Source organism: Chlorocebus sabaeus, chromosome 20 (assembly GCF_047675955.1).
Source record: "Chlorocebus sabaeus isolate Y175 chromosome 20, mChlSab1.0.hap1, whole genome shotgun sequence".
Lineage (NCBI taxonomy): Eukaryota > Metazoa > Chordata > Mammalia > Primates > Cercopithecidae > Chlorocebus > Chlorocebus sabaeus.
Window position 1 is genome coordinate 41453497 of NC_132923.1, and position 21499 is coordinate 41474995.

The following is a 21499-nucleotide window of genomic DNA, read 5'->3' on the forward strand; positions in this document are numbered from 1 at the left end:
ACAGGTATGAGCCACTGTGCCTGGTCCAATTTTTAATCTTTTTACTACATTTTCAACTGTACCTTTTCTATGTTTAGATACACAATACTTGCCATTGTGTAGCAACTGTCTGTAGTATTCAGTACAGTAAATGCTGTACAGGCTTGCAGCCTAGGAGCAACAGGTTATGTCATATAGCCATGGGTGTGGTAGGCTGTTCTGTATAGGTTTGTGTTAAGTGCACTCTATGATGTTCACACAATGATATAATTGTGTTAAGGACACATTTCTTAGAATGTATCCCCATTGTTAAGCAATGCGTGACTGTACATTTCTTAACTATCAGCTATGAGAGCCCTTCCCTTCCAGCAGGAGGACTCCCAGAGACAGGGCCCTGGGAAACAGCACTGCCGGGGCTGATTCAGTCTTCACATCAAAAAACAGTCCATCCATCTGTCTCTGGTCCACCATGAGTCAGGCACTGTGCTGGAATACAATATAGGGAAACATGCTTACAGTCAGTAGGGATACAAAGAAATTGATCCTCACCACATGAAGTGGTAAGTGCAGGGTGCTAAGGGAACGCTCCCTGCTTTCCAAGGAATAAATGCCCAGGAGAGGTGACACGTAACAGTGAGAAGGTATCCAAAAGTATTCGAGGTAAACCAAGAGAACATCTTCTCTTCTATGAAAATCCCAATAAGATGCTTTGAGGCTGGAGCCCAAAAGAGTCAGCTCTCAGCCAGGCTCAGGCCTGTAATTCCAGCAGTTTGGGAGGCCCAGGTAGAAGGACTCCTTCAAGCCAGGAGTTTAAGACCAGCCTGAACAACATTAATGAGACCCTGTCTCTACAAAAAATAGAAAAATTAGCTGGTTGTGGTAGCACATTCCTGTAGTTCCAGCTACTCAGGAGGCAGAGATGGGAGGATCACTTGAGCCCAGGAGATCAAGGTTACAGTGAGCTATGATTGTGTACCATGGCACTCCGGCCTGGGTGTCCTCGCAAGACCCTGTTTCAAAAAGAAAGAGAAGGAAGAAAGGGAGGGAGAGAGGGAAAGAGAAAAGGAGAGGAGGACGGAAAGCAGGAAGGAGAGGAGGAGGGAAGAGGGGATGAGGGGAGGAAGGGAGAAAGGGGCAATTTTAAAGGAAATTGACTTTAAAAAAAAAAAGACTCAGTTCTATTAAGTGAGGTTAGGATCACCAGCCCCTCCCCACCAAAACACGATCACTCACTCATTTCCCCCATTTGTGATTCCTTTGTAAATTCCTTAGAGAATATGTCAAAATACCAGTGCCACTTCCATGTACATACATAACCCCACTCCTTCATTTTCTAATATAATCCCCCAGTGAGAACCACTGCTGGAGTGTTTTCCAGTAAAAATCCCCAAAAAGAAGGGTGAAGGGTCTGTGTGTTTGTTTTTAAGGGCAGCAAAGAAGGGGGAAGGTGGGAAGAATGCTCCACTTATGCTTAGCATTCCTTTTCCCATCCCTGGTAAGCTCCCTCTCCTATTTCCCACATTGATTCCAAATATTCACTGCTCTCAAATCTCTAGTTCTCCCTCTTAAAATAGGTGAGGTTTCTTCCCATTTGACCAAGAAAATGAAGGCGATCAGGCATAAACACCTTTAACTTGGCAATGTTTACTACTTCCCCGCAACTCCCACTACCTGAACCTCTTCTCTGCATACTATAGGTTCTGCCTGGCTATGTGCCCTGCACCTTCAACACTGCTTATACTGTGTGCAACTAGATTTCACCACCCCCCATGCACCAGCCCTGAATGGTCAGCCACCCTCTGGATGGGCTCCATTTGGGCATCCGGAGGTGCCGCAGGTTCTACTTGGCCCAAGCTGAACTTAACCCCAAGCAGCCCTTCTCCGTGGTGCCATACCTCAATGAATGACACGGACACCCACAACATTGCCCCATCTTCCAACCTGGAACAGCTCAGTCATCCTTGATTCCTTCCTATACCTTACCTCTACAAATAACTGATCAAGAAATCCTAGTAGATTGGAGAATACCAAGTGAAGGATACCTTGATTCCAGCAAAGTTCTGAAAGTTTCTCATGATAGCCTTATGAATAATACCAAAAAAAAAATAAGAAGTGGCTAGATTAACAAAGTTAGTGAGCCCAAGAGCTAGCTGAAAACTAGAAGCAGCATGTAAATTAATGATCCAAAGTAGAATTGAGAAATATCTCCTGATATTTTATATGATTTTCTCTATTTTGTTCCTGTTTTAGTAAATATTTTTTGTAAATATTTGTATGTTTACTTAAGCTGCATATAACAGAGGTGGGAAAGACAGCAAATACATTAAGTTAACAGAATCAGGTTTGAAATTATCTTTATTAGCTGAAATAATGAATCCCAATCATAAAGGCAAAATATAATAAAACTTTTAAAGGCAATACCAAAGTATAGGACTTGGCATAATAGCCATACACACAAGACCTTAGGATTGTAAGTGACACAAATCAATGAAAGACAACAGTAAAATGAAGATACTAAACACACACACAAAAAAAACAAATTTCAGGCTCATTTATACTCAGAAAGAATAGATGTGCATCTTTTGATCAAGTATCAGTCCCATATACTCCCAATTAATTACATACCAAAGTACCTTTAGAGTGGTGTAAAGATGGTAATCTTTAGAAACAGTATCATATCATAAAGAGCTAAGAGGCTGAATAATGGTAGCTTGGGAATAAGATTTCTTTAAAAAAAAAAAAAAAAAAAAACTTGAAAACCTGAGAGCAGGCTGGGCTCAGTGGGTCATGCCTATAATCCCAGCACTTTGGGAGGTCAAGGCCAGTGGATCACCTGACCCCAAGAGTTCAAGATCAGTCTTTTGCAACATGGTGAAACCCCATCTCTACAAAGAAATACAAAAATTAGCTAGATGTGGTGGTGCACGCCTGTAATCCCAGCTACCCAGAGGCTGAGGTAGGAGAATCACTTGAGCCCAGGAGGTGGAGATCACATTAGTGCATTCCAGCCTGGGTGACAGAGTGAGACCCAGTCTCAAAAACAAAACAAAACAAACTTGAGAGCATTCCTTGAACATTTAAAGAAGTGTTGTGGCTGGGCGTGGTAGCTCACACCTGTAATCCCAGCACTCTGGGAGGCCAAGGCGGGCAGATCACTTGAGGTCAGGAGTTCAAGACCAGTCTCGTCAACATGGTGAAATCCCATCTCTACTAAAAATACAAAAATCAGCCGGGCGTGGTGGTGGTATGCGGCTGTTGTCCCAGCTACTTGGGAGGCTAAGGCAAAAGAATCACCTGAACCTGAAAGACGGAGGTTGCAATGAGCCAAGATCAGGCCACTGCACTCTAGCCTGGGCAACAGAGGTAGACTCTAAGTCAAAAAAAAAAAAGTGTACAAAAAAATAAGAGCGGGAACTTACTCTGCATTACTCAAAATTGCACAAGTGGGCAGTTTAACTTAACCACCCTCTAACCCTTTAGAAGTGTCCAAGTGTCTATCACGGAAGTGGTAAAAGAACAGCTGGGAGAGATGTCTGCAGAAGGCGGGGGCCCTAGCCTAACCTTTAGAGGACTCTGGAAACAAGATTTGGGGTCTAGAATTGAACTTAATTTTAGTAATCAGAAAGACAATTCCTATTCCATTAACTTCCCAACATTCTCTCAGTTATGTTAAAAACCATAATTTCACAGAGAAGGAAATGTTAAGTATATATACCATGATGGGAAGTACATACACCCAAAGTCTTGATTTTGAGTCTCAGTTCTACCACTTGCTAGCTGCGTAGCCTTAGAAAAATTACTAAACTTACCTTAACAGAACCTCAGTTTCCTCATCTGTAAGATAGAGATATCAACAGTACTAGCCTGACATGGTTGTAATAAGAAATATATGATATAATGTTTCTTGGGCACTTAGAACAGTACTCAGCATATGGTGTGCACCCAGTCTCTGCTTCTACCGTCATCCAACTCCAGCAGCACACAGGACATACAACCTCTGGGCCTGTTGTCACTCTAGTCAAGGAAAACAAAACCATCCTACAGCCACCAGGTCCTAGACCCCTAACTCATGCCTTTTTTCATCAGTCAACACTTAAAATGTAGGCAGTGCCCACTGCAGAGATCTATCCTCTACCACTTGAGTACCTCTGTTTTGCTTCAAAGTTCCTTCCCAGTCCATCACCCTCTCCACCTCCCACAACCTTCCACTAGGTCCCTTGGAACTGCTGCTCTACACCCAGAAAGTAGTGTCATATCCTCGGCCTCTCCTCTGAGCATGCTGAAGACACCCTCTTCTCCTGCAACCCTCTCAAGTAGCAGTCTCTCACACTGGAGTCAGGAGATGGCCTTGGTACCTGTCCCGCTTCAGGCCTTATTCCTCCAGTCCCCTGTCCGCTGCAAACACCCATATCCTTTTTAGGGTCCTGCCATTCAGTTACACCACCTCTTCCTTTCCTCACTGTTATATTCTAATCTCCCAATCACTTCTGCTTACTCAAAGACATTAGCCCTGGCTCACTGATGTCGTCAAGCCCTGCCATCTTCCTGCTCATTTGATGGCTCCACATCTCCTAGACAACTCAGTCCATTATCTTCACCTGGAATGACATGTCTTCCATGCCACCTTACCCACCCATGAACCTTTATTGTCCCCTACGCATCATTTTCTGCCTCCAAAATAACACTTCAAGTATTCCCTTTGTTGACCAGGGCCTTCTTTCCTTTAAGCTTCTGCAGTATTACAACATTATCAGTCCACTGACCTCTCAACTTTTGCCCAACCCATTAGCCCTATCCTGCTTGTATATCCCTCTTTAATCAGCTTACATTCCAAAGTCCATCATTTCCACAGCACTCTAATACCCAAATTCCCTTTCCATTGCCAACAGTTGACAAAATCGTAATCCTGGATATGCCCAACTATTTACTCAGTAATCAGTACAGAACAATCAGAGCTCTGTTGCAGAAAGTCACACACCAGAAGAGATTGAAGCCAGTGTGTGAGAATTACAGAGGGATCAGACAGCCCTCAACACTACCCTGCACTCCAACCATTTGCCACTCCAACCAACCCTCTCAGAGTCCACAATAAAATTCCCAAATTGTCCCTATTCTTTTCAAAACACCATTCATCTACCCCATTCTCAGCAGATGACCCCCATCCTACTTCACAAAACAGTAGAAACCAACGTATGAAAACATTCACTATCCCACACTACCAACTATACAATCTACCTCCATCTGTAACTATCTGTCTTCCCACCTAAGGTCAACCTCTCTAACTTGCGCACTTTAGATCCATCCTTTCTGGCCTTCTTGGGAATCTTTTGCTCCATGTTATCCTTTACTCTCTCCCTCTCAAATGGCCTTTCTATTGGCTCCTAAACAGGCTCAAGTTCTCAGCAAAAACAAAAATCAACAGATTTACAACCTCTTCTTCAATCCTCTTTTTACATAAAGTTTCTCTCTCTTGCTTGAACTTTTACATTTGTGTTCTCTCTCTCTCCACTCCTTTACAGACAAAGTTCTAGAAATATTCGCCTGTATTTCATCATCATTTCTCATCTGACATTTCACCACACTCCACTCCTGTCCCCATCCACATCACTCTCCTGGAATAGCTGTTGCTAAGGTTAACAATGACTTCTATGTGCAGCTTTCATGTTACCTGACCTCTCCGCAACATCAGATGCTGACCATTTTCTCCTTGAAATGCTTTCTTCCTGTACTTCCATAACACCACACTTCCTCTACCCGGCCACTAAATAATAACAGAGTTAAGACTCCAGACCATCTTCTATCTATCTGTTTCCTATGTGATATCACCTATAACTGCGGCTTCAGTTACCACTTAGATGTAGAAAAATCTAAAGTTTAAATATTCATCCTAGATCTCTCCTCTGAGCTAATGTATATAGCCTACTGCTACTTGATATTACTACACAATGTCTCAAAGGCATCTCACACCAAGCTCATAACCTGACCCCTAAACTTGGTCCTCAGCTAGGTTCTTCATCTCAGTGAATGGTTCTCACCAAATGTCTGTCGGTTTTGTGTTGCTATAACAGAACAGCTGAGACTGCATAATTTATTTTTTCTTTTTTTTCTTTTTTGAGACGGAGTCTCACTCTGTCACCCAGGCTGGAGTGCAATCCTGCAATCTCAGCTCACTGCAACCTCCACCACCTGGGTTCAAGCGATTCTTGTTGCTCAGCCTCCAGCAGAGCTGGGATTACAGATGTGTGCCACCACGCTCAGCTAATTTTTTGGATTTTTGGTAGAGGCAGGGTTTCACTATGTTGGCCAGGCTGGTCTCGAACTCCTGGCTTCTAGTGATCCAACCACCTTGGCTTCCCAAAGTGCTGGGATTACAGGTGTGAGACACCACACCCATCCAGGACTGCATAATTTATACAGAAAATACGTTTATTTAGTTCACGATTCTGCAAGTTGAGAAGTTCAAGGGGCATGGCTTCTGGCAAAAACTTTTGTGCTAAGTCATAATATAGTGGAGAAGGTCAAAGAGGGAAGCAGGTATGTGTGAAGAGACAAGACCTGGGTGGCATCCCGGCTTTATAATAACTCACTCTCAAAGGAAGTAATCCACTCTTGCCAGAACGAGAACTCACTACTATAAGAATGGTACCAAGCCACTCATGACGGATCTGCCCCCAGGATTCTAACACCTCTCACTAGGCCCCACCTCCCAACATCAATACATTGCAGATCAAATTTCAACATGAATTTTGATGGGGACAAACCATAGCCAACCCATTGTACCATACATTCAGATCTGACAGCCAGAAACCCAGGAGTCACCCTTGATAACTTGCTTTCTGCACCTTCCAACTCTGCTACCATATCCAATCTACCACTAAGTCCAATGGATTATACTTCTTAAATAACTATCAAAAAGGCATTTTCTTCTCAAGCTACTACCATCACATTTCTGGACTGTCTCTAAACTGGTCTCCTTAAAGAACAGACTGGAGGGTTCCAGGGGAATCTTTTCTAAAAGCCATCTCTGATCATGTCACTTCCTTACTTACCCTCAACTTAAAACCTTCATTTGTTTCTCAATGCTCTTATGAGAAGGACTCCACCTTCTCCAGCCTCAGTTGGCACCTACCCTCACTTACTGCACTCCAGCTAACATGGCCTTCTTTCTCTTCCTTTAAGATGCCATGTTCCCTTCTTCCACAAGGCCTGTGCACATCCTATTCCCTAACTCCCATCCATACCCCTCCACTCCCAAGTTCACACCCATGCTTCCTCAGCTCTCTTCTCTGAGCTCTGTCAACAGGTTAATTCCCCCATTATCTGCCCTCACGCTGCATGTCCCTCTCTTTTACAGCTGAGACTTAAACAGATGTTTCCTTCTCACAGTGGAATGTATGCCCCATAAGGGTGAGAAATATGGCCATTTTTCCCCTCACCATTAAATCTCCATGCTCAACACAATGTCTTCCACGTAATTTATGCTCAATAAATATGTTAAATAACACAGTTATAATAGCAGACATACTCTTACATGTGTTTTCCATTCTGCTAGTGTTATAGATTCCTTGTTTTACCAGGGTAATCACAATACTAGGAAAAGAATTTTCTGAACTGACAACCGTAGTATTACAGCATGTAAGTATATTGACTTCAAAAGTATCTTACTTCCAAATATGTCCAAAAGCAAAAAGTACCATCATAAACAGAGTATATTTATCTACTGTAAACTCCTTGTAACATGATATACATTCAAAAGTTCCATGTATAACCTGTAATTATACTTTAATATTCTTATCAACTGCAGAAGTACCGATTGATTATTTGCCACGATCAGTAGCCCTAACACTCTAGCACATAAAAGGCTCTATCTGCAAACTCTAAGTCATTTGTAAATAAGCATATCACTGCAGAAGATGTGCTATTTACCAAGCCAAAGAAACAAATAAAAAGAACTAGAGACACAAGAGCAAACACATTCAAAAGCTAGCAGAAGGCAAGAAATAACTAAGATCAGAGCAGAACAGAAGAGATAGAGACGCAAAAAATCCTTCAAAAAATCAATGAATCCAGTAGCTGTTTTTTTGAAAAGATCAAAAAATTGATAGACTGCAAGCAAGAATAATAAAGAAGAAAAGAGAAAGGAATCAAATTGACACAATAAAAAATGATAAAGGGGATATCACCACCGATCCCACAGAAATACAAACTACCATCAGAGAATACTATAAACACCTTTATGCAAATAAACTAGAAAATCTAGAAGAAATGGATAAAATCTTGGACACATACACCCTCCCAAGACTAAATCAGGAAGAAGTTGAATCTCTGAATAGACCAATAACAGGCTCTGAAATTGAGGCAATAATTAATGGCTTACCAACAAAACAAGTCCAGGACCAGACGGATTCACAGCCGAATTCTACCAGAGGTACAAAAAGGAGCTGGTACTATTCCTTCTGAAACTATTCCAATCAATAGAAAAAGAGGGATTCCTCCCTAACTCATTTTATGAGGCCAGCATCATCTTGATACAAAAGCCTGACAGAGACACAACAAAAAAAGAGAATTTTAGACCAATATCCCTGATGAACATTGATGCAAAAATCCTCAATAAAATAATGGCAACCCGAATCCAGCAGCACATCAAAAAGCTTATCCACCATGATCGAGTTGGCTTCATCCCTGAGATGCAGAGCTGGTTCAACATATGCAAATCAATAAACGTAATCCAGCATACAAACAGAACCAAAGACAAAAACCACATGATTATCTCAATAGATGCAGAAAAGGCCTTTGACAAAATTCAACAGCCCTTCATACTAAAAACTCTCAATAAATTAGGTATTGATGGGACGTATCTCAAAATAATAAGAGCTACTTATGTCAAACCCACAGCCAATATCATACTGAATGGGCAAAAACTGGAAGCATTCCCTTTGAAAACCAGCAGAGACAGGGATGCCCTCTCTCACCACTCCTATTCAACATTGTGTTGGAAGTTCTGGCCAGGGCAATCAGGCAGGAGAAGGAAATAAAGGGTATTCAGTTAGGAAAAGAGGAAGTTAAATTGTCTCTGTTTGCAGATGACATGATTGTATATCTAGAAAACCCCATCATCTCAACCCAAAATCTCCTTAAGCTGATAAGCAACTTCAGCAAAGTCTCAGAATACAAAATCAATGTGCAAAACTTACAAGCATTCTTATACACCAATAACAGACAAACAGAGAGCCAAATCATGAGTGAACTCCCATTCACAATTGCTTCAAAGAGAATAAAATACTTAGGAATCAAATTTACAAGGGATGTGAAGGACCTCTTCGAGGAGAATTACAAACCACTGCTCAACGAAATAAAAGAGGACACAAACAAATGGAAGAATATTCCACGCTCATGGATAGGAAGAATCAATATCGTGAAAATGGCCATACTGCCCAAGGTAATTTATAGATTCAATGCCATCCCCATCAAGCTACCAATGACTTTCTTCACAGAATTGGAAAAAACTACTTTAAAGTTCATATGGAACCAAAAAAGAGCCCACATTGCCAAGTCAATGCTAAGCCAAAAGAACAAAGCTGGAGGCATCATGCTACTTGACTTCAAACTATGCTACAAGGCTACAGTAACCAAAACAGCATGGTACTGGTACCAAAACAGAGATGTAGACCAATGGAACAGAACAGAGCCCTCAGAAATAATACCACACATCTACAACTATCTGATCTTTGACAAAACTGACAAATCAAGAAATGGGGAAAGGATTCCCTATTTAATAAATGGTACTGGGAAAAGTGGCTAGCTATATGTAGAAAGCTGAAACTGGATCCCTTCCTTACACCTTACATAAAAATTAATTCAAGATGGATTGGAGACTTAAACGTTAGACCTAAAACCATAAAAACCCTAGAAGAAAACCTAGGTAATACCATTCAGGACACAGGCATGGGCAAGGACTTCATGACTAAAACACCAAAAGCAAAGGCAACAAAAGCCAAAATAGACAAATGGGATCTAATCAAACCAAAGAGCATCTTCACAGCAAAAGAAACTACCATCAGAGTGAACAGGCAACCTACAGAATGGGAAAAAATTTTTACAATGAACCCATCTGACAAAGGGCTAATATCCAGAATCTACAAAGAACTCAAATAAATTTACAAGAAAAAATGAAACAACCCCATCAAAAAGTGGGCAAAGGATATGAACAGACACTTCTCAAAAGAAGACATTTATGCAGCCAACAGACACATGAAAAAATGCTCATCATCACTGACCATCAGAGAAATGCACATCAAAACCACAATGAGATACCATCTCATACCAGTTAGAATGGCAATCATTAAAAAAATCAGGAAACAACAGGTGCTGGAGAGGATGTGGAGAAATAGGAACACTTTTACACTGTTGGCAGGACTGTAAACTAGTTCAACCATTGTGGAAGACAGTGTGGCGATTCCTCAAGGATCTAGAACTAGAAATACCATTTGACCCAGCCATCCCATTACCAGGTATATACCCAAAGGATTATAAATCATGCTACTCTAAAGACATATGCACACATATGTTTATTGTGGCACTATTCACAATAGCAAAGACTTGGAACCAACCCAAATCTCCATCAGTGATAGACTGGATTAAGAAAATGTGGCACATATACACCATGGAATACTATGCAGCCATAAAAAAAGATTAGTTCATGTCCTTTGTAGGGATATGGATGAAGCTGGAAACCATCATTCTCAGCAAACTATCACAAGGACAAAAAACCAAATACCGCATGTTCTCACTCATATGTGGGAACTGAACAACGAGAACACTTGGACACAGGAAGGGGAACATCACACACCGGGGCCTGTTGTGGGGTGGGGGGAAGGGAGAGGGACAGCATTAGGAGAGATACCTAATGTAACTGACGAGTTAATGGGTGCAGCACACCAACATGGCACATATATACATATGTAACAAACCTGCACCTTGTGCACATGTACCCTAGAACTAATAAAAAAAGAAAGAAAAAACGCAACATTGTAGAAATAAACACAGTGAATACCAAAAAAAAAGAAGAAAAGAAACAAATAAAAAACCCTAGCCAAAAAAGGCATACCATCCTGCACCCATTCTCTGAGTTTTGTTTGCATTTTCATATAGGTGGTATACTGTAATTATCTATCTCAAAGTTGATAAAACGTCAAAAAATGACCAAAGACATTGAAATCTTTGTAAAGAATAATTGTCAGGCCAGGCACGGTGGCTCATGCCTGTAATCTTAGCACTTTGGGAGGCCAAGGCTGGTGGATCACAACGTCAGGAGTTCGAGACCAGCCTAGCCAATATGGTAAAACCCCGTCTCTACTAAAAGTACAAAAAATTAGCTGCGTGTGGTGGCACGTGACTGTAGACCCAGCTGCTCGGGAGGCTGAGGCAAGAGAATCGCTTGAACCCGGGAGGCGGAGGGTGCTGTGAGCCAAGATCGCCCCACTGCACTCCAGCCTGGCAACAGAGTGAGATTCCATCTCAAAAAACAATAAATGAAATTAAAGAAAGAAAAAGAATGTCACACCACTCAGTTTCAACTTTCAATCATGTAAAAATTGTTAAGCATCTAAAAGAATGTATATAAAGCTCTCAGTTAACTGCAGTTATAGTTTTTGCTTTTGGTTGTTTTAATTGTATATGAAGAGACATATAGGGAAAAAGACTTAAGAAGATAATATGAAGAAAACGTTCCACCTCTTTTTCTTTTCTGAGCATCAAGTTGAAGAACCATTAGCATGAGTGTAAAAGTCTACAGGAATCCAGCTGCATAAAAGTCAACCCAACTTCTATAAATCCTCTAATATTCATGGTACTGCTTTTTAAACCGAACTAAATGGGAGGAAAAGAAGACCAAGTCAGGAAAGGTGAAGAAGCCCTATGTTCATATAATTAAGTTACACTCCCTTTCTTGAGACAGAATCTCACTCTGTCACCCAGGCCAGAGTGCAATGGTGCGATGTCAGTTCACCGCAACCTCCGCCTCCTGGGTTCAAGCTATTCTCATGTCTCAGCGTCCCAAGTAGCTGGGATTATAGGTGTCGACCACCACACCCGGCTAACTTTTGTATTTTTAGTAGAGGCAGGGTTTCACCATGTTGGTCTCGAACTCCTGACCTCAGGTGATCCACTGGCCTTGGCCTCCCAAAGTGCTGGGATTACAGGCATGAGCCACCGCGCCTGGCCTGTTACACTCCCTTTCTAAGATAAATGATGTTACTTAAGGTTTAACAAGGAACTGTTCATGGCTATAGAAAAGATTTCTCTATGGTTCCTCCCTGTCGACTAAAATACTGAACTTTGAAAAAGGGTATCCTTCATATCTTTATTCTCTATTTCCTATTTCTTCAGCCCCTACTCCTCCGAGAGTATATAACAGAGTTCAAGTTAAAGAGAAACTGATCAATTCTGCCTACTAGAGACCCTGGTAATTGATGTGTCCTTGAAACAATTTTTTTGGATTACAGATTGTTTTGATTATAACAAAGAACAAAATATTTAAGTTTAACTTTTCACACATTTCTAATAGACCTTTATTTTTCTCATAATTGTATATAATAATTACAACCATAGTACATTAGATTAGGAAGGAGGCTAAACCCTGTTCTCTAAACTAAGCTCTGTAAGTGTCATCCACTCTCAGCAAAAAAGTCTCCATACTCAAAGGCTGGGGGTGGCCCCCACCTTGCTACCAAAGCTCAGAAAACCACTCTGACAGTTGACTCACAACTCTGCTACACATTTCTTTAATCTAAGACTTTTCTGTGCCTGTCATAATCCTGTCTTCCCTTGTACATCGTATACTAAATGCCTTCGAGGAATCTTTCTCTGATGCAATACAGTGCCTTTCCAATTTTCATATTGCAGGCTCCCCTGCCACCCTCACCACACACACACACACACAATTCTGCTTATTCCTACAAGAAGACTTTGTAGTCTTTCTATAGTTTGTTTTGTGGGGGCAAAAGAGTTCCGTTGATATAGATTTTTCAAACAACCCAGAGTCCCCACGCCAAGATATTCTGACACAGCAAGTAGGAGGCTATCCCACCTCCTTAACCCCTCCCTGGAAGTCCCTGCTCTCCTAAGAAATCACTTCTCCCACTGGTGTCCACAACTCCTAACTGGTTCTCCCTTCCATTATAGGTACAGTAATTTTAACTGGATTTTAACAAAACTTTTATTCCTATTTTCCTAGCTTACATTTACATGTTCTAGCTTTTAACTTAAAAATAAATGAAATCTGATATAATTCGTCTATTTTACATCAACTTTGTATCTTTTGTCTTATTTTAAATTTTTTATTTCATTTACATTTATTCCTTTACTTGGGGTTTGTTTTTATAACGCTTAACAAGCAGAGTGAAGCCAAAAGGAAAAAGGCCTTCTCCATCTCTTCCTTCAGCTCCTCTGCTTCTCAACCCCCAACTTATTGAAGAATTCTACCCTCAGGAAATTCAGGTCATGTTCTAGGCCTAATGCCTCAGAGTACACATGTGATTTACATGACAAATGTTGCTTCCTAGCATCTCACTCCACTTAATTTTTTTTTTTTTTTTTTTTTTTTTTGAGACAGAGTGTTGCCCAGGCTAGGGGAGAGTGGCACCATCTCGGCTCACTACAACCTCCATTTCCCAGGTTCAAGCAATTCTCTTGCCTCAGCCTCCCCAGTAGTTGGGATTATAGGCTCACTTGAAACTTCTATAAAGAAGTCTTTGTTTTTAAACCTATGAGTTACAATTACAGCCATTGGATGTTGGATCGATCAGAATGCCTTCAGCCAGGAGACAATAGTAATTGGGAAGTCACATTAATATAGTAGCTGGCACAAATAAAAAGTAAAGGTTTTGAAGCTTATACAACTTGAGAGCCCACCTTCAAGGAAATCAACATTTCAAACAAGACTCCAGCCTTGGAAGAAGTCTGTGCTGGAAGAGTCCCTGAAGCTGAAGCAGAGACCAGGTGGCTCTCTACTGTCTGGGGAGTCTCCTGGGAAAAAAGAGAGAGGTTCTGCGGACTGCCTTTTCCACCTGGCATCTAATGTACTTATTTCCATATCACTGCTCTTCCCTTCCTGGAGGGATCACAAAAGGAGCTCTTGGCTTGGAACATCTCTTGGTTTTTTTTACCAACTCTGTGAAATCAAGGAGAAACTGGACAAAGTGTGATTTTCCCCAAATTAATTTTGTTCTTTTTTTAAAGGGATCACTCAGTCACCCACCAAGCTACCTAGGAAGTCAGAACCTATGGAGTCAGGGAAGTTCTTCTCACCTCCAAATCATGGATCTCATTACCTCTGGAAAGTCCTTAGGTTAAGGGAAATGGCTAAGGTATGGCTTTGCCTGCTGCCTTCTTTTTTTCTTCTTGTGCCTGTTCCCCATAAGAAAGGAAGTGGTATTAAATGAGTTAGAGGGGCTGAAGAACAAGTAGCATATTTCTCCCACTTGTTAGGTTCTTAAGATGAATTCTGCTCAGCTAAAGAGATACCTAGAATCAAAGCCTAGTTCCAATACTTATCAAGTAGCCTTAGGCAAGAACAACACAATCTCTGTGACCTGCAGGTTCTTTAAAATGGGGATGAGAACGCCTAATGGCAAGATAGTTATGTGGCTTAAGTGAGATAATCTGTTAAATGCACCTAGCACAGTTCCTGGTACATGTAGTCACTCGTGGTAAACCATTTAGTGGCCATAAATTCCTTTGCAACAATGACACTGCCACTCCAGTCCCCCAATCTAGAGTTGGAGTCTATGTCGCTGTCCTGTGAATCTGGGCTGGCCTTGCCAACTGCTGACAAAGAGAATACAACAGAAGAGAGGCTCTGAGGGTTCTAGAGCCTAGGTAGGACTTTAAAAACACTCTCTTGGAAAATTGCCCTGAGACCATCATGTCAAGAGCCTGTCTAGTCTACCAGAGGATGAAGGCCACAGTGAGAAAACTGAGGTTGCCCAGCTGACAGCCAACACTCAATATCAACTACCAGCCATACTGGCAAGCCAACTTGGATCCTTCAGCCCAGCTAACCCTCTAGCTGAAGGCACCCACTTGAGTGAACCTGTAACCAACACAGTAACTACCCAGCCAACCCACAGAATCACAGGAAATAATAAATCACTGTTTCAAGCTACTAGGGTCTAGGAATGGTTTATTTGGCAACAGATTAAAAGACCACTCAATAAAGAATAGTTCTTGGTATTACCAGCCTTTACCAGCCTTTTTTTTTTTTTTTTTTTTTTTTGAGGCAGTGTCTCGTTCTGTCACCTAGGCTGGAGTGCAGTGGAGCAATCTTGGCTCACTGCAACTCAACTGCTGTCTCCTGAGTTCAAGCAATTCTCCTGCCTGTGCCTCCCAAGTTTAGCTGCAACCACAGGCCTCCACCTCCCAAGTAGCTGCAACTACAGGCATGCACCACCATGCCCGGCTAATTTTTGTATTTTTTTGGTGGAGATGGTGTTTTGCCATGTTGGCCACACTGGTCTTGAACTCCTGACCTCAAATGCTCCACCCACCTCGGCCTCCCAAAGTGCTGGAATTAGAGGCTTGGCCTCTTTTTTTTTTTTTTTTTTTTTAATAGCGATGGGATCTCGCTATGTTGTCCAGGCTGGTCTCAAACTACTGAACTCAAGTGATCCTCCTGCCTCGGACTCCCAAAGTGCTAGGATTAGAGGTGTGAGTCATTGCATCTGGCCTCTTTTTCTTTTCTTTTTTTTTTAATAGAGATGGGGTCTCACTATGTTGTCCAGGCTGGTCTCAAACTACTGAACTCAAGTGATCCTCCTGCCTCGGACTCCCAAAGTGCTAGGATTAGAAGAGTGAGTCATTGCATCTGGCCTCTTTTTCTTTTTTTTTTTTTTAATAGAGATGGGGTCTCACTATGTTGTCCAGGCTGGTCTCAAACTACTGAACTCAAGTGATCCTCCTGCCTCAGCCTCCCAAAGTGCTGGGATTGCAGGTCTGAGCCACCATGGCCGGCCTACCAGGCCTTTCTTAACCAAGAAATGTTACATCTATTTAATATTTCTCCAACGATGCCAAGTCATACAGAAATATTATATTCTGTATTTGAAGGAATATGATCATTTCCTTCTTGATTTAACCCTTGGCCTAAGGTCCCTGCAGCTTGTTTATACCTATGATCTGACTGGATAATCTGGTGGCCAAAATGAGAAGACAACCAAGGAGTTTCTAAATTCTCTAGGTGGCTTTTTATATTATTACCTAAGGTCCACTCTACCCAAGGGCTAGTCTGAAAGTAGTGAGTTGTCTCCATCGATTGTTCACAGTTACAAATGGAACTCCTTGATCTACTCTACTCCTTGATGTGCCTTCATCACACCACACACTTCAGGTAGCCTCAACCTCATGTTTAAATTCAGATGTAGTAAGTCACATAAAAAAACCTAAGCTTGGCCCACAGACTTGATAATGAAGAACTGTTTTAGGGCAACATTCCCAAGGCAAGAATTTGGTGAATGTGGTCATGGAAGTTCAGATCCAGACAACTCATGGGAAGTGAACTCTTCCTGGCTTTATGAAACAGGGTCAAGCTGACCCAACTGGTAGACCTCCAAGCCCTGGTGCCATTCTCACACTGTATAACCTATTAACAAGTTTAATCTTGAAGATGCTATCAAGACTTCTTAGCATGGTGGCTTTGATCCTTTCTAACTTATGGGATTGATCAATGTGAACAAGTACCATCCTTGTTGTGTGGACCAAGTATAGGGTGGTGTTGTTTTTTGGGTGTTTTTTTTTTTTTTTTTTTTTTTTTTTTATGGAAAATATTTTGCCCAGCCATTGTTATAATTCCATTAAGTTAATGCCATCTAAAACATCCTCATTTCTGATTTCAAAAGTTACAGACCTAGTATTCTATAGGTTTTACTCATAGCAATTCTGCTAAAATTGTATATGCTATACTACTTTGTGGAAAAATTATCCAGAAACAAGATCACATAGATGCTTTTCTTTGCCCATGTGTCCCTTTAGGTCTTCTTAAAGCTATTTCTGGATTAAACCCATGAGCCTACACCTCACCCTATTGACCTTTCACTGAACAGTGCCATGGCCTGATACCCCTGGCTAGCACTGGGCAACATGATATGAGGTGGCATTGTAAGGCAAAGTCACTAGGTTCTACTGTAAGATACTGGGAAGGTTGTTCAGGATGCTGGCCATTGCAAATGTAGTGTTTTCTTAGTGAAAACCCAAAGTAGAAATTTTTTCTCACCTCCTGGAATCAGGAATAGGTGGGCTTCTCTGATTTGGTTTCTCTTCTGGACACCCTGAAGCTTGTTATAGATCATTTGCCTCTTCTCTTTGCTGCTGGAAAGCTTATAGCCAGAACTTTTAGTAAGGAATGAATAGGACTTCGAAATACACTAACCAGCCTCACTTACACTTCCATCTTCTTTTCCTTCTTTATACTAAATATACTTTATCTTGTCATATCATATGCATCTTTGTATAAAATTCCAAATCCTGTTTGAAACAAAGGGGAATATAAATAAAACTAAAGATACTATAGTCAATGTGCAAGCCTAATCCCCCTATCAGACAGTGACCTCTTGTAGGTAAGGAGGATGCCCCACCTTGAAATTCCCAAAACATCCACCGCTGTGCTTTCACTGCTGAGTGAATATCTGAGGAATTAAATAGCAGACTATGTAAATGTCGATAACACTATGTTATCTGAATTATAAAATAAGCAGTATACTAATGAATTGGTGTTTTACCCTCAAAAATTCACACAGGTTTGAAAACATGTACAGTATTTACAAGAGTGTTTATCAAAACATTATTAGAAGTAACTTCAAGGTCCACCAACAGAAATATGGTTATATGTATACTATCACGTTATTAACATTTAAATGAAAAAGGTGATAAAAGAAGCAAGCTGCAAAAACAAATTTTTGGCCGGGCGCGGTGGCTCAAGCCTGTAATCCCAGCACTTTGGGAGGCCGAGACGGGCGGATCACGAGGTCAGGAGAGCAAGATCATCCTGGCTAACATGGTGAAACCCCGTCTCTGCTAAAAAATACAAAAAACTAGCCGGGCGAGGTGGCGGGCGCCTGTAGTCCCAGCTACTCGGGAGGCTGAGGCAGGAGAATGGCGTGAACCCGGGAGGCGGAGCTTGCAGTGAGCTGAGATCCGGCCACTGCACTCCAGCCTGGGCTACAGAGCAAGACTCCGTCTCAAATAATAATAATAATAAATTTTTCATAACTAAATAACTCTGGGCACATTTTGTCATTTGTAGAGAAAACATCTGGAGGGCCTCACCCCCAAAACTGATAACTAGGTGTGTTTAGGAGTGAAACTAGCCAGGGTGGGAGCTGGAGGAGGAAGCAGAGGTGAATTTTCATTCTCTTAAATACTGTTTATAATTTTTTTGTAATAAGCTAGTTTTACTTTTGCAATTAAAAAAAACACTAAACATTTAGAGGCTTGTGGCTATAAAGTGTTCTCAAATCTTCAAAATGCTAAATGTCTTAAGGGTTTGGTTCTTTCTTCTGGCTCCAGGTGATCAAGCCTTCCTCTTGGCCTCACCCTTTCAGCCTTTTGTTGCCCTGGATTCCTCCACTTTTCCATAGGGCATGTAAGAAACTGATCTGTTTGGGAGCACTCACACACGTTTAAAAAACATGAAAAGGGAAGGAAACCTCATTCTAAACACAGCTGTAGTCTTTATAAGTCCTTACACGTAACAAATTATAAAGCATTTAATTAAATTCCTAACTGTCTCAGTATTTTCACATGTAATGGAGCAAAACATGTTAACTGAGCAAGACTAGTTTTAAGACTCATGTCCCAGGTTAGGCGCAGTGGCTCAGGCCTGTAATCCCAGCACTTTGGGATGCCAAGGCAGGAGAATCACTTAAGCCCAGGAGTTCAAGACCAGCCTGGGGCAACATAAGACCCTATCTCTCTTTCTTACTTAAAAAAAAAAAGAAGAAGAAGAAGAAGAATCTTGTCCCTAAAGTAACACTTTATAAAGAGAACTTTTAAACTTTTCAAATTTTTCACCAAATGAAAATTCCTTCTTCCTCCCATTCCACTAAATACAGATATACCAAATAGAGAGAAGTTTAATTTTCAAAGATTTTTAAGCCTATTTGGAGAATATTAATTAAAATTAATTTGACCTAGAAAGTTTCTTCAGGTCCCCAAATCTTAAAATTAAATTAATAAATGCATAAACTCATCAATGTGCAGTTTTTTTCTACGGTTTGCCATGGCAGAATTCAATGAATAGTAACACAACACAAGTCAGGACCCAGAACTGAGCTCCATGGAGTCAGGTGGACACCACAAGGCAGCTGGTGGGGGACTGGGGGAGAGTTATCAGAGATAACAGAGAAACCAGAGTTGAAAGCATTAGATAAATACCAGACAGCTAAGGAAGGGTGAAGTCAAACACTGAAAACATCAACTAAGGTAAGAAAATCTGATAAGGCAGGGTCAGGTCAAGGGGAGGCTCCAACTAGGTTAGAATATCAATGATAAGAGCAAGCAGTCACTAAGCAACGTGCTGGGATGAACTCTGATACCTGTGTACTTTTGTTTTGTTTTGTTTTGTTTGTTTTGTTTTAGACAGAGTCCTACTCTATTGCCCAGGCTGAAGTGCAGTGGGACAACCTCGGCTCACTACAACCTCTGCCCCCGGGTTCAAGGGATTCTCTGGCCTCAGCCTCCCGAATAGCTGGGACTACAGGTGCATGCCACCATGTCTGGCTAATTTTTGTATTTTGTTTCAGTAGAGATGGGGTTTCACCATGTGGGTGGGCCAGGCTGGTCTCAAACTCTTCACCTCAGGTGATCTGCCCACCTCCATGCTGGGATTATAGGCATGAGCCACCGCGCCAGCCACCTGTGTACTTTTCCTCCAGGCTTTTACTTGCTGCTAGGAGTGTTCGGTGTTGTAGCCAGATGTTGACAGCCATGAAAAGGAAATCAAAAGCCTACAGATAGACTCTGCCCTTGATTAACTCCAGGGCAAATACTGGAATTAACTCACAATTGCTGGTGGCCTCATCAATTTCTCCAAGAAACTGTTTAGGTGACCCCCAAAGGCTATGAACAATGATTGGAATTTGATCACAGATCTATACTTCTAAGGAAGTCCTGACAGTCTAGCCCTTTTATAAAATTTAATAAGAATACTTTTCAGGCTGAGCACGGTGGCTCACGCCTGTAATCCCAACACTTTGGGAGACTGAGTTGGGCAGATCACTTGAGGCCAGGAGTTGAGACCAGCCTGGCCAACATGGTGAAACCCCATCTCTACCAAAAATACAAAAATTAGCCGGGGGTGGTGGCGGGTAACCCCAGCTACTTGGGAGGCTGAGGCAGGAGAATCACTTGAAGCCAGGAAGTGGAAGCTGCAGTGAGCCAAGACCACACCACTGCACTCCATCCTGGGCGACAAAGCGAGACCCTGTCTCAAAAAGAAAAAAAGAATACTTTTCTAATTCTCTGTGAGGCAAGCAGCCAACTTCCTAACAAGTTTGATCAGCAAATGGTGTTTCAAAACACATTCCAGCCGCTGCTTCTGCTCAAACTTCTCAAAGCTGTAAGGGGAGGTGTGAGCCTCCTACTCACCCTCCCTGCACTATGAGCCCCTCCGCTCCCTATCTGGCCATGAAAGTGGACATGACCTAAATTCATCAGCCAATTTGTTCTGGGTCCATTTGTCTCCTCATTAAGCCTACAGAGGAAAATCTTACTGCTCTAAAGAAATCTGCTTACAAATCCAAGTTCACTCCTTGCACATTTCCTCTTCCTTAAAGCCAATCATTTTGCTTTGAAGTGAGTAGAACTGGTGGAAAGTCCCTCTTCTGCATCTGTTCCATCATTTCATCTATGTGAGTTCTGCACCTATCAGACACAAGATGAGTCTCCACACTCCTTTCTGTCCCACCAACAGGGGTCCAGGTAGTGCTCAATCAATTCTGTATTCCCCACACCTCCCCCAGTATCTCCAATCCCCCCACCCAGCCTGCTCCACTGCAACCTGTTTTTCTATCCATTGGATAAGTGGTTTCCAAATAGTGGACTGTGATCCACTAACACGTTATGAGTTTTTAAGAACACAGACTAGAAACAGAAATAGAATAAAAATAGAAACTAGTTTCACATACACATATACTTGCTATGTCCTGGGTCTCAGTGTAAAAATGCATTTTGAACTGTTGTAGTCTGAAAATGTTTGAAACACTGCTTTAGACAAGCCTTTGTCCACCTAGTCAAACTCCACCCATGATATTGGTCCCACTGTCTGGGACTCCCTTCCTCCAGTGCTGGCTCAAGCTCTGAACAGCTTTCCACGTGTCTTCTTCATTGGCTGTTTTCAAAAGCTTTGGCCTTTTACACTGGTTCAGAAGCTCCTTCTTATATATCTACAGGATTGCCTTCTCCTTGAACAGACCAATGTTCTGAACAAAGAAACACCTTTCGCTATTCCTGCCTTATCCTGCCTGATCAG

General features: G+C 41.7%; 1 protein-coding gene across 5 annotated transcripts in view; it reads right to left on the reverse strand.

Moving 5' to 3' along the window:
• The window catches only part of TLCD4 (TLC domain containing 4), a 79498-nt gene that overhangs the window by 54882 nt on the left and 3117 nt on the right, over nucleotides 1-21499 (reverse strand). Inside the window, exon 1 of one of the 5 annotated variants that reach the window (XM_073008559.1) lies at nucleotides 17246-17844. The exons of the other annotated variants lie outside the window; for them this stretch is intronic. The gene's annotated coding sequence lies outside the window, so the exon portion shown is untranslated. Of the gene's footprint in view, nucleotides 1-17245; nucleotides 17845-21499 lie in introns of those variants that run through there. 5 annotated transcript variants of the gene reach the window in all.